Below are 12,197 nucleotides of genomic sequence, written 5' to 3' on the forward strand. Positions count from 1 at the left end.
AGAGAGAGAGAGAGAGAGAGAGAGAGAGAGAGAGAGAGAGAGAGAGAGTGAGTCAGTCCTGGTGTGGGCTTTTAAAATTTTAGAACTCACTACACCAAATGATGATACACCTTCTTCAATATCTCATCCCTTCCTAAACAGTCTACCAACTGGGAACCAAACATTCAAAAATATGAACCTGAGGAGGCCATTCTCACTCAAACCACCACACAGATGATCTCAGAAATCTGCTTTTTTTTTTTAATCAGTGTGATTCCAATGCAAGCTAAAGTTTGATGGGCTGTGAAGACTGTGAAGAGCTTCAAAGCGAAGAGGAAAGCCAAGTTAGATGGACATGCAAGTCAGAAGCCCAGTAAAAACGGAGGACAGAGACACGGGTGGGGCGAGGTTAGGGGCTGATGTAATTGTGATTACTGATATAATCAGTAGTAACTGTAATTACTGATGTAATTGTAACTTGGATCAAGACCCTGGCAATCTGAGTGAAGAGGAGGTGATTCAAAGAACTCACTGGGGATTCAAGCTCATTCATCTGTCCATTCATTGACAATCTACCAGTCATGGGCACATGGAGACAAGAGGGTGCTGAGCTCTATCTTAGACCTTCTGAGTTTGAGGGCCATCCAACAAAGAAGTCACCAGGCAAAAACACATTGAGAGAATCTGAAGACAGTCTGGAGTCCTTCAGAATTGGCAACATTGTAAGCATCACAGTGAACTTCACACTGAGGACAATGGGCCTTCCAGATCTTCAAATAGTCTAGTTTGGTGGCAAAGGCAGTCTAAGACTCCTGCCAGGAGGCAGTGAGATTACCAGCAGCGAACTTGACTGTCTGTGTGTGTTGCTAGGCCTTCCAGGAGAACCTTATACAATGGGAACTTGTGTAAGTTCCTCCCTGGAGATTTGAAGACTGGTCAGGTGTTGAGCTGACTCAGCTGGGGAGAACAGAAGACCTCATTACAGGATCTACAATCCTTCTTTCCCGCTCTGATTTGACCTCGAGATGTATATCTGCAGATTCTAGCATTGGTTTAAGAAGAATTTCTGGCTTCTAGAAACAGTCTCTGTCATCACAAAGCTCACAGTTAACAGGAAAAGGATGAATTGACCATGTGTCAGCCGAGTGAGCGAAATCTAAATAAAACCAAAGTTCCAGAGAAGCCCAATAGAAGTGACTGTCACATTGTAAAGAAGAGATAGGAACTAGGTTCATCAAGTAATAGATGTGAGGACAAACGCACCCTCCAGGCAGAGGAAACAGCATGTGTCATATCCAGGATCATAAAGTAGCACGCAGTTGGGGACCACGAGGAGTGGTGTGTGGCTGGAGCAAAGGGCATGTGTCAGCCAAGGACAGGAAATCAACCCTGGTGAGAGCGGCAGAGCCTGTTATGAAAGGCCCTATTATATGCAAAAAATACTGATTTAAAATAATCCAGGAAACTAAGAAGCCAGCTGAAGCAGAACAGAGGCCCTGCATTCTCGGGTGAGGGAGGGGCAGGCAGAAACACTTCCCGTTCACCCAAGCCCCCGTACCTACCTCTCTCTGGTCTCCTCCCAACAACCAGGAGCTGGAACAAGCCACATGTCCTTGGCCCCCACTGCAACCCTAACTGTTTTGTGGCTTCCACACTTGTACTTCACAGCCTGTCCTCTGCAGGGCAACTGAGTGATCTTTCATATTAGTTGTTATCAAACAGGTGTCTCTGTTTGAAACCCTTCCATGGTTGGTTTCCGTGAGCAGTTTTGGGAATGAAATCCCACATCCCTCTCCTAGGTGATCTGCTTCTCCCAGACTGCTTGATCTCTCAGCTGCAGACTCTGTCCTATCTACATTCTTAACCTATGACCTGTCTAGTCCTTAAATGTACCTAGCCCACTCCCACTTTAGACTCTTTATGCTAGACCTTTCCCCTGGCTAGACCTTCTCGGACTGGAAATTCCTTGCCTTTCCCATTGTAACTTAAATATCACTTCCTCCGACTTTTCCCAACACGGTATCATCTCTAGGTGATGCTCTAAAGACAATCCTTTGTCACTTTAGCTCTCTTCATTGTTCTTCTGTCTACCCAGAATCCTCCTCCTCCGTGGTAGACAGTCTCCATATTTTGTCATTTCACTGTACATACATGATGCTTCGCTGGTCAAGAAGTGAAGCTTGTCTCTCTTTCCGTTGAAAGACCTTAGGATGTCACTGTTTGCTCTGACTGACAAGATGAAGCAAGAAGGATGCTGTGCCAGTTCTGGACCTCACTTTAAAAAGACATATATACATATACACACACATATATATATATGTTGTATTTTTGTATGCTCGTGTGGGTACATGCATGCCACACTACATGTGTGGAGGTCAGAGGACAACTTTTGGGAGTAAGTCTTTCCCTTCTACCTTGTTTTGAGGCAGGTCTCTCTTGACTCTGCCCTACTGTGCACTCTGTGCTGGCTGGCTTACCTGCAAGCTTCTGGATGAGTCTCCTGGTTTCATTCCTGGTGCTGACCCAGGAGTGCTGGGATTGCAGACACAGAATGTCCTCTCAGCTTTGTTACATTGTTACAGGGATTGAATTCGGGCTGTCAGGCTTGTATAGCAAGTACTTTTCCCCATAAAGCCATCTCACCTGTCAGGGATCTTTTAAAAAGTTTGCTAATTTCCAATTTACTCTTGGAAACCAGCTGCCATGTAACAAGTCTGGCAACCTTGAGACCACCATGGGAGAAAGCACAAGCTCTCCACAGCACTCAGAAAGCCATGTAGATAGAGGGACACTTAAGTGAGGGGTGCGTGGACTATAGACCCTTCCATATGGCTCACTTACCAACCTACTACAGACGAGCGAATGAACCCAAATGATACCCAAACCAGTCAACTGTCCAGCCATCCCTGACCCAAATCCTGAGACGCAACTGTCAGGCTAAATAAAGTTTTATTTATTGAAGTCAAAAAAGTTTTAGAAATGTGTGTTATGCAGCAGCAGCAGCAGCAACGGACTGAAACACCCTTCTACTTCCAAAAGTTAACGGTGCTTCTGAGGCTTAGCCTGGCTCTTCCTGGCACATACGTGAACCAAGCAGATATTTGTTGAGTTTTTGTTGTTTGCTGTTCTGTTTTACTGTTTCTGGTACTGAAGATTGAACCCAGGAACCATGTGCTCTCAATGACCCAAGCCCACAGATCTAAACGTGTGAATTCGAGGGGAAAGTAGAATTGTTTTTACCTTCAGGTTTTGTAAGAAAACAAACCAAACGTTCACTGTATGACTATAGAATGTTCAGTTCTGAGTTTTGAGAACATGCAGGATGTAGGCATGACTGAAATACAGAGGAAACAAGGTGACTTTGAGTTGAGGAGGTGAGCAGACTGAAGGATAGAATATTAACTGAGACCTACATATAAAATTCACCTTTTCTAGGATGACTGCAGGACAGGTGCAACGCAAAAGCCTGGAACTTTCCAACTGAGGACTGTGAGGTGTGAGGACAGGTCCTGTCCTTGGAGAGATCTAGTTTCAAGACAGGCAAAAAGGATTCTGAGAAGGCTGTGTGTTGAGTAGGATGGAACTGGGGACTCCAACTGAAGAGAATAGCCTGAGCAAAGGAGTGGAAGGGTGGCGTGGGTGACACAACGTTGCAGGGCTTAGGAGAAGGGCAGAGGAGAGATTAGCTTTGCTCTGGTCAGAAGTTTAGAACTGCTCTGATGGGGTCACTAGGTTTACTGGCCTTTCAAGACACTGGCCAGCCTGGAGGTATAAAAATTTGTTTTCCTGCCCATGTATCCTGGAGAGGGATAATACTAGCTGTTGGCAGTAGAGCCGGCGATCTGAGATGTTTGCTCAGGTTTCAGATGAGATAGTGGTGACAGCGAGGCAGAGGGAGCTGTGGGTCAGCTTAGTCAGTGAGCTCTAGACTGGCCAGCAGGTGGATCAGTAGACAGAGGCCAGTGTCACCTGCAAAGTGCTCCTGCAGAGCTAGTTTTACGGGGCAGTAGGCAGAAGTCTATCTGGGCTATTTTGTTTCTTTCCTTGGTTCTCCAGTCAGATGGAACTGAACAAAGAAGGATGAGAGAAACAAACACTGGACCCCTACAAGGTTGGCAGTCTAGTACTCAGACTGAAAGACATGTATTCATTAAGCCTCAGCCCATTAGTCGGCTCCTTCTTGATTTCAAGTGGCAGAGACCCAGCAGAAATAAGCTGAGACCAAGCAGAAACTCTATTAGTTCATACCTAGTAGGGGTGGAAGAAGGAAGGAGAAAGGAAGAGAAGGAAAGAAGGGAAGGAGGGCGGGAGGGAGGAAGGAAGAGGGAGAAAGAAGAAAGAGAAACAGGGATGAACAGAGGAAGGGAGGGAAGGAAGGAAGGGAGAGAGGGAGGGAGGGAGGGAGGAAAGGAAAAAAGGGATGGACAGAGGGAGGGAGGAAAGAAAGAAGGAAGGAAGGGGAGGAAGGAAGGAAGGGGAGGAAGGAAGGGAGAGAGGGATAGACAGAGGAGAAAGGAAGGAAGAAGAGGAGGGAGGAAGATGCCCTTCTGGCTAGTGTGACTTTCTAGAACTCCCTCTTGGAAAATGAGACCCTTTTTTTTCTCAGAGATTTTTTTTTTGTTTTAATTTTGGAACATGTGGTTTGCTGAAAACACGGCAAACTTGATTAAAATAGTTCCGCCATGCTACACACAAATCTACAGTTAGTTTGCGCCACTATCTGGTTTCCTGGTAGAATAGAAAAGAACCATTCTTGACAGGAAACCTCTGTGGTTTGTCCCTCCCCAAAAGGATATGCTGAGAAGGGTAGGGAGTGAATAGGGCAAGGGAAAAAAATGGAATTTCAATTTAATTTTGTCTCGACCAGATGTTTAGAAGGCAAAACATAAACCCAAAATATTGTTGCCCATGAACTTGGAGAGAACAGTGGAGACTCTGATCTTGCCTGTCAGGCCCTGGGACTTCAGGCTCTCAGGTTGTCTTGAGAGGACACTGCTGATTTCTGCTTGGAGTCCTGGAGTTAGGCTGTGCCTTCCCACCCTGCTGTGGTAGAGACATGGTCTTCATCCTCAGCTGTCCTGAAGGGATGGGGGACCTGTGGTAGAGCTTCCCTAAGTCATCCAAATTAGGATCCCAAAGAGAAGAAAAGTTCAGAGGTCTAGCAACTCTCAGAAAGCTCTGGAAACTGCTGTAGTAAAGAGGCACTTCTTCCTTTAGAGCCAGAGCATTTTGTCAACGGAGCTGAGCCCTGAGCAAGACAGTCAGGAGGGCAGTTCCTAGCTGAGACTAGAAAGCAGACGTTTAGCCTATGATGGTGGAACTGAATCCAGAGGGGCATCGCTTGCCCACAACAGGGACAGCAAGTCCAATCATGAAGTCTGGTAACAAGACAGGAAGCATCGATCCTACCTTGAGCCCCTGCCTGAGTTTCCCTCAGAGATGGACTGGTTGCAGGTGTAAGTCAAGCAAAGGTGACTCTCTCGAGGTGCATTTAGCCTGTGCTTCGTCACAGTGACAGAAACGTGACGAAAACACCTCCCATGTTTTTTCCTCTTCAAGTAACTCTACATCATGTTTTTCCTCATGTCAGTAAATACATTTCAGTAATATTAGATGCAAAGTTATAATTTATTTACTGAATCTTCTATTGTTGGAGAATAATATTGCCTACCTGTCTAAGGAATGGTGTTTTGTTGATATTATATGGCAGTGACTAGCATCATTTTCTGGATATAGTCCAAATAATGGGTAAACTGTGACCTTTTTAAGGACTTTGATCTTACACCAGCTGGGATAGGCTAAATGTTAAAACAAACACTCCCCAAGTCTATGAGGTATAAGATAAGGATTTAACAGTGTCTGCAAATTCCTTTCTCTACATCTTCAACAACTAAGATGGTGGCACATACTTGTGTCTTTTTTCTGTAGATTGCATGGAAAGTTGTGGCTCCTCTGCACAGATGCAGTATGTCTGTTTCTGATTTCAGAAAGGTTGTCACTAGAGGACAGACAGCAAGACTCCTTTCAGAACAGCCACCGAGTTACTGTATCCAAGACTGGCTTGAACTTCCAGACCTCTCTCTGCTTCCCTCACACCCCTTCTAGTTCTTCCTGTAGAACAAGGTGTCATGTGCAAAATGGACCACCTTTTCTAGGATCCAGCCCCAAGCTCTGTGCCCCGGAATCACCTCTGAATGCAAGGTCACCTATCTGTACTAGCATAAAAGACAAGTTTGATTTGGAAACACGGATGGGGACAGACTCCAGTGGATAGAATTAGAAGGTAAAAATAGCATCCCTGTGTTGACTTGGCACATTGACTTTGACCAAAATCTCCCAATGTCTTGTCCTTGGCATTTAGTGCCTCCGCAGAGCGTTATCACAGCAAAACCAGCTATTGCTGAGAAATCGTAATAGAAGCCATAGAACCGTGCAAGATCCGTTCCTTCACATGAACCAGGTTGATGAATGCTGCCTCATGTCTGAGCTGTGGCTTCCTCCTTGTTTTGAAGCATAGCTACTCCAAGATAATGCTTTTGGATGGCCTCTTCTCGCATCTGTACTGGACTCCCAGCTGTTGACTGATGATTAGCTAGGGCTGGCCCCTTGCAAAACGATGTTTCCAGGGAGGTCAGCAAAAAATTCCTCAAAAAGTCTACTTGTCCAAGGGCCTCCGAGAGCTGAGCCACAGCATTTCTAAAGGCAGCGTGTGTTTTCTTTTGAGTGGACCGGTATGAGGTGTCAGTGCTGCTGCTCAGAGACGGTGAGAGCCCTTTCAGCATGGCTACCGATCTCCGAACGGAATCAGGATGCCACGGTGTACGTGGGAGGTCTAGACGAGAAAGCGAGTGAGCCACTACTGTGGGAACTCTTTCTCCAGGCAGGGCCAGTGGTCAACACCCACATGCCGAAGGATAGAGTCACTGACCAGCACCAAGGCTACGGCTTTGTTGAATTCCTGAGTGAGGAAGATGCTGACTATGCCATTATGATTATGAACATAATCAAACTCTATGGGAAGCCAATATGGGTGAACAAGGCCTCAGCTCACAACAAAAACCTGGATGTAGGAGCCAACATTTTCATCGGAAATCTGGACCCAGAGATCGATGAAAAGCTGCTTTCCGTCCGATACTTTCAGCGCCTTTGGAGTCATCTTACAGACCCCCAAGATTATGTAGGACCCTGACACAGGCAACTCCAAGGGTTATGCCTTCATTAATTTTGCCTCATTTGACGCTTCAGATGCAGCAGTTGAGGCCATGAATGGGCAGTACCTGTGTAACCGCCCTATCACTGTGTCTTATGCCTGCAAGAAGGATGCTAAGGGTGAACACCATGGCTCAGCAGCTGAACGACTTCTGGCAGCCCAGGACCCACTGTCCCAGGCTGACTGTCCTCATCAGCTGTTTGTTGATGCACCCCCTCCACCCTCTGTCCCCAATCCTGTGGTTTCATCCCTGGATTCTAGGCTTCCTCCACCAGGCATGCCACCTCTTGGCTTGTTCCCACCTCCAGTGCCACCTCCTAGAGCCCTCCCTCCTGGGATACCCCAGCCATGCCTCTACCACCTATGTCGCCTGGGGCTGGAGGACATGGCCCCCCAGCAGTAGGAACTCCAGGGGCTGAACATCCTGGTTATGGCCATTCATATCCTCACCCCTTCCCACCAGGTGGAATGCCCCATCCAGGGATGTCCCAGATGCAGCTGGCCCACCATGGCCCCCATGGCCTAGGACACTCTCATGCTGGGCCTCCAGGCTCTGGGGGACAGCCACCACCTCAGCCACCTCCTGGAATGCCTCATGGAATGGGCATGCCCCCCTGAGGACCTCCTTTTGGATCTCCCATGGGTCACCCAGGTCCCATGCTTCCTCATGGTATGCATGGCCCTCCTCCTTTGATGTCCCCTCATGGATACACTGGTCCTCCAAGACCCCCTCTCTATGTCTACCAGCAGGGGCCCCTCCCTCCACCCAGACCCACTCCACAGCCCCCAGTTTCACCTCGTGGTCCGCTTGGGGCCCACTTCCTCAGTAAATTGCCATCCTTTGTCTCCTTTCATCCTCCCTGTATCTTCATTTCTTGGACCAGTCAGAGATGCTGTAGCTCACCAGGGCTAATGTACTGACCCCTCCCAGCAACGCTGTCCCCATTCCAATGTCATGTTTTCCCACAGGGGATTTTTCTTCATTTTTATTTTAAAATGTTGGTCCTAATTTCTTTACATGTGTATAGAAAAAAGTATGCTTCTTGTTAAAAAAAAAAAAGTAGTGGACAGGTGTGTCAGCCTTCCAGTCCCAACCTCCCCAAGAGGCAGCCTCGGACTCTGGACCTCTTGACTGAGTTACTCACACTAACTCTAGCATTTATAACCTAGAAAAAGAAACAGGAAGTTGCTTACAGAATCAGGATGCAGCTCAGGGAAGGGCCCCGGTGCCCTTGACCTCAGATGAGATGGTAAATACAGGCAGCAATGTGGTGTAGTGTCATTCTTTTCTCCCATTACCACGGTGCCTTCTGGTGGGGCTGGACCACCTCAATGGAGTTACTGGGTGCATGATCTTGGCATAGGGGTCACCACTTCTGGGCCAAGGGCTCTTTCCAACGTGAGGCCCTGTGAAATGATAAGTTCTTCTCTCCGGTGGCCTCGGACATTCGACATGGCTTTTATCAGCCTTATAAGTAGAAGTGTTTGACTAGATATGGCGGTAAATGCCTATGATCCCAGTGCTTGGGAGGTAGATCCAGGACAGAGAGTTCCTGGTCGTCTTTGGCTCTTTGACTACATAGTGAATTCCAAGCCAGCCTGGGTTACACAATCTGGGGGGTATGTTCAAACACTGTGAACTTGGAGAATGTATACCTAGGACACTGAATTTGGAGAATGTATACCTAGAACACTGTGAACTTGGAAAGTGTATACCTAGAAGTACACTGTATCTGAAACTCATAGAAGGGCTTCCTTTATAGGCTGAGAAACAAAAGTCCATTGTTACCCTAGGTCTCCAGAGGAGTGCTCCAGTGGTGTGGTTAGCATTGTTCTGGGCTTGCCCTAGGGTCTTCTGCCTGGGGTGGGGGTGGGGGGTGGCTGAAGGGGAGAAGAGAGCAGAGGGCTAGCCTCCCAGTACATATCCAAGTATGCATTTCTGATTCTCTCAGGGCTGAAGGGCAGCCGGTAGCTGAGCCATCCCCACTCCTACCCTCAGAGCTTCTAACTAGTTCTCCTAGCTACCCCTCACCCTCCACGATCTTTCACTGATGTCTTCCCATAGGCTTGCCCCTGTTGTGGCGGGTGGTGCCAAGACACTGTGGAGGCCTTTCCCGTGTAGACTCAGTGCAACTCTCTGTAATGGCCTCTTTAGGCCAGGGTCTCCAAGTACCAACTCATGGAGAAATGACTGTAGCACAGACTGGTTCTTGGCCTGCTCTGCAGCCCTCCAGGGCCCGTGCTCCCCAGGTCTAAAGGTCTGGTTCTAAAAGCATCTGCTTCTCTAGGCCAGTCCAAATAGTAAAGGGCCTGTAGACAATCCTAGTCATGTTTTTCTTTTGAGTGAAGATAACTTGCTTCCTTTTCAGACTCTTGTGACCTCTGGAAATGATCCCAGAAGTAGAGGGGATACTAGCCTGGAGAAGTCATTTAAGGCCTAACACATCTCTTTCAGGAGGGGTTAGAAGGAGGCCAGATTATTGGGCTGTTTCCCTCTGTACTGCCTTGCCACCGTAACAAGTATTACCTCAGTTTTTCCGTAAGCAAAGGGGCTTGGTCCTTCAGGAGGCTGTACTCCTGGTGTCCTTCAATAGCAGGCAGAGAAGGTCACTTCCAGTCCCAGACCAGGCCGGACTGGAATCCACTGGCATCTTTTGAGAGATTATGCTGACTCTAAGGTAATGTCAAGAAAGGACAAAAAAACACCTTTACTTCATGGCCCTCTCCAAGCCCCTCCCAGATCCTTCTGGGGCAAGAAAGAAAAAACAAACAAACCCCATGATTTGTCTGGAGAGATGTTATGATACTTTTGGATACTTTCTAGCACCCATATCTGGCTGCTCATAACTGTCTGTAACTCCAGTTCCAGGGGATCTGACAACCTCTTCAGACTTCCCCAGGCATCAGTATTCACACACACACACACACACACACACACACACACACACGCCTAACTTTTTAAAAAGTGATTTGCAAGGGCAACCTTGCTTGATGGTACTGGCCACTCCTCCTTAGTTCTCAGTATTTGAACGGCTGACTCACAGATGACTTGAACACTAACAGCTTCCTGTAAACCAAGAAGGGAAAACATTATCTAGCACCTTATTTGCTCTCTCTTGAAATCCCCACCCTGAACATGATTTTCAGTTTCTCAGTCAGCAGTGGCTGGCTTTTGCCCAGATCACTGTGACTTGGTGGTATCACTGTGGCAAATGCTGAGGAACAGAGTACAGGGGGTGATTTTGTTTTGTCTGTCAAAGTGGAGATGAATCTTCATGTCTATTTCCCAGGCCTGGGGAGGTTGGGGAATTCCCCATCTCCTGGAAACTTGAGGCCTCACAGGGCTATCTGAGAGTGCTGTCTCTTCCTCCCTCCCTCCCTTCCTCCCTCCCTCCCTCCCTCCCTCCCTTCCTCCCTCCCTCCCTCCCTTCTTCTCTCCTTCCCTCCCTCCCTTCTTCTCTCCCTCCCTTCCTCTCTTCCCTCTTACCCCCTCTCCTTCAGAAGTCACTGCTTTTTGAGGGCTTCCTCCCTTGCTTTCTCTTTTAGGAGGTTGTGTTCAGTAGCTGGAGATAGTAAGACTCCCTCCAGCCCATTTGAAAGAGTTTAAAATGGTGGGTTCAGAGTCATATATATTCTGGGCCCTGGCTTTGATTTTGACTGAGTGCTAAAATGGACCGTTCTCTTTTCCCTCTTTTTCCTTTTAGTGGTTTTTCATGCAGCTCAGGTTGGCATCAAATTTTTTACATAGCCTTCAACCTCAAAACCTCCTTCTCCCTTTCCCACTTGCTGGGATTACAGGTTTACATCACCATACCCTGTTTTATAGGATGCTAGGAACTGAACCTTGTGTACGCTGGGCAAGCACTCTAGACTTGAGCAACGTCTCTATCCCCTAAAATGGACTGTTTCCTTTAAAAAAACAAATAACTTCAGGAAGCTTCTATGTGTAAAACCTAAAGCAGAGATTCTCAACTTGTAGGTCATGACCATTTTAGGGTCAAAACAACTCTTTCCCAGGGGTCGCCAAGGACCATCAGAAAACTCAGATATTTACATTATGATTCATAACAGTAGCAAAATTACAGTTATGAAGTAGCAATGAGTCTAATTTTATGGTTGGGGGTTACCACCATATGAGGAACTGTAGTAAAGGGTCACAGCATTAGGAAGGTTGAGAACTGCTGGTCTAAAGGCTGAAGAACTCATACTGATTATTTCTTGACTTTTAGGGAAACTTGTGAGCAAGATAGGGCGGGGTAGGTAGTTCTCATTAAGCTGAGTATGACACAATTTATCTACAATGCCGACAGCTCTTTGACTTTTCCTTTCCCTCTGGGGCCTGAGGATGATATGGGGCCCAGGAGAGGTCAGGAATCCACTTTTCCTCCCCCAACAGGGCAGTAGGTTGTACTTTCAGATCATAAACCACATGCCTATATTTTCTGTTTGACCGCCCTCCTGGGCTTGCCCTTAGCTGGAGCTGACTTTTTGAAGTGAAGGGTATTGAGGGCACAGGAGTCCCCCTCAGAGGCCTGCCTGACAGCCCAGCCCATACTCTTCCCAGGGTGTCCTGGGTGCCCTGGCAGGTACTCAGCCTAGGAGAAGCCTGCCTGTCCTGTCTCTGTTGGGGAAGTTAGCTCAAGAGAAAAGTCTTACTGAGAACATCCTTGAAACTAAATGGTATCCAAGTCATTCAAGTCAGACACTTAACAAATGTTTACTGAGGCCTACTAAATGCCACCGATGGAGGTGAGCCCTCATGGAGCTCGCAGTTTGGCTTTTAGGGAAGGAAAGATTCTTGAACTTTCTTGATGACAGTGAGGGCCTTAGAGCAACAGAGGAAGACACCTGATATCACCTCTAGCCTACGCACACACACACACACACACACATACACTCAAACACATAATACACTCATAAATACACACACATACACACACTCAAACACACACATACATACTCGTACATACACCATACATACATACATACATACACACACACTCATTCA

At 47.2% G+C, this 12,197-nt stretch overlaps 1 pseudogene; it reads left to right on the plus strand.

Annotated features, from left to right (window-relative positions):
- Positions 1-6,712: 6,712 nt before the first annotated feature.
- On the plus strand, positions 6,713-8,019 carry LOC114633249 (annotated as a pseudogene).
- The last annotated feature ends 4,178 nt before the right edge of the window (positions 8,020-12,197 follow it).

This window comes from Grammomys surdaster, unplaced genomic scaffold, assembly GCF_004785775.1.
Source record: "Grammomys surdaster isolate TR1022 unplaced genomic scaffold, NIH_TR_1.0 98, whole genome shotgun sequence".
Taxonomy (NCBI): Eukaryota; Metazoa; Chordata; class Mammalia; order Rodentia; family Muridae; genus Grammomys; species Grammomys surdaster.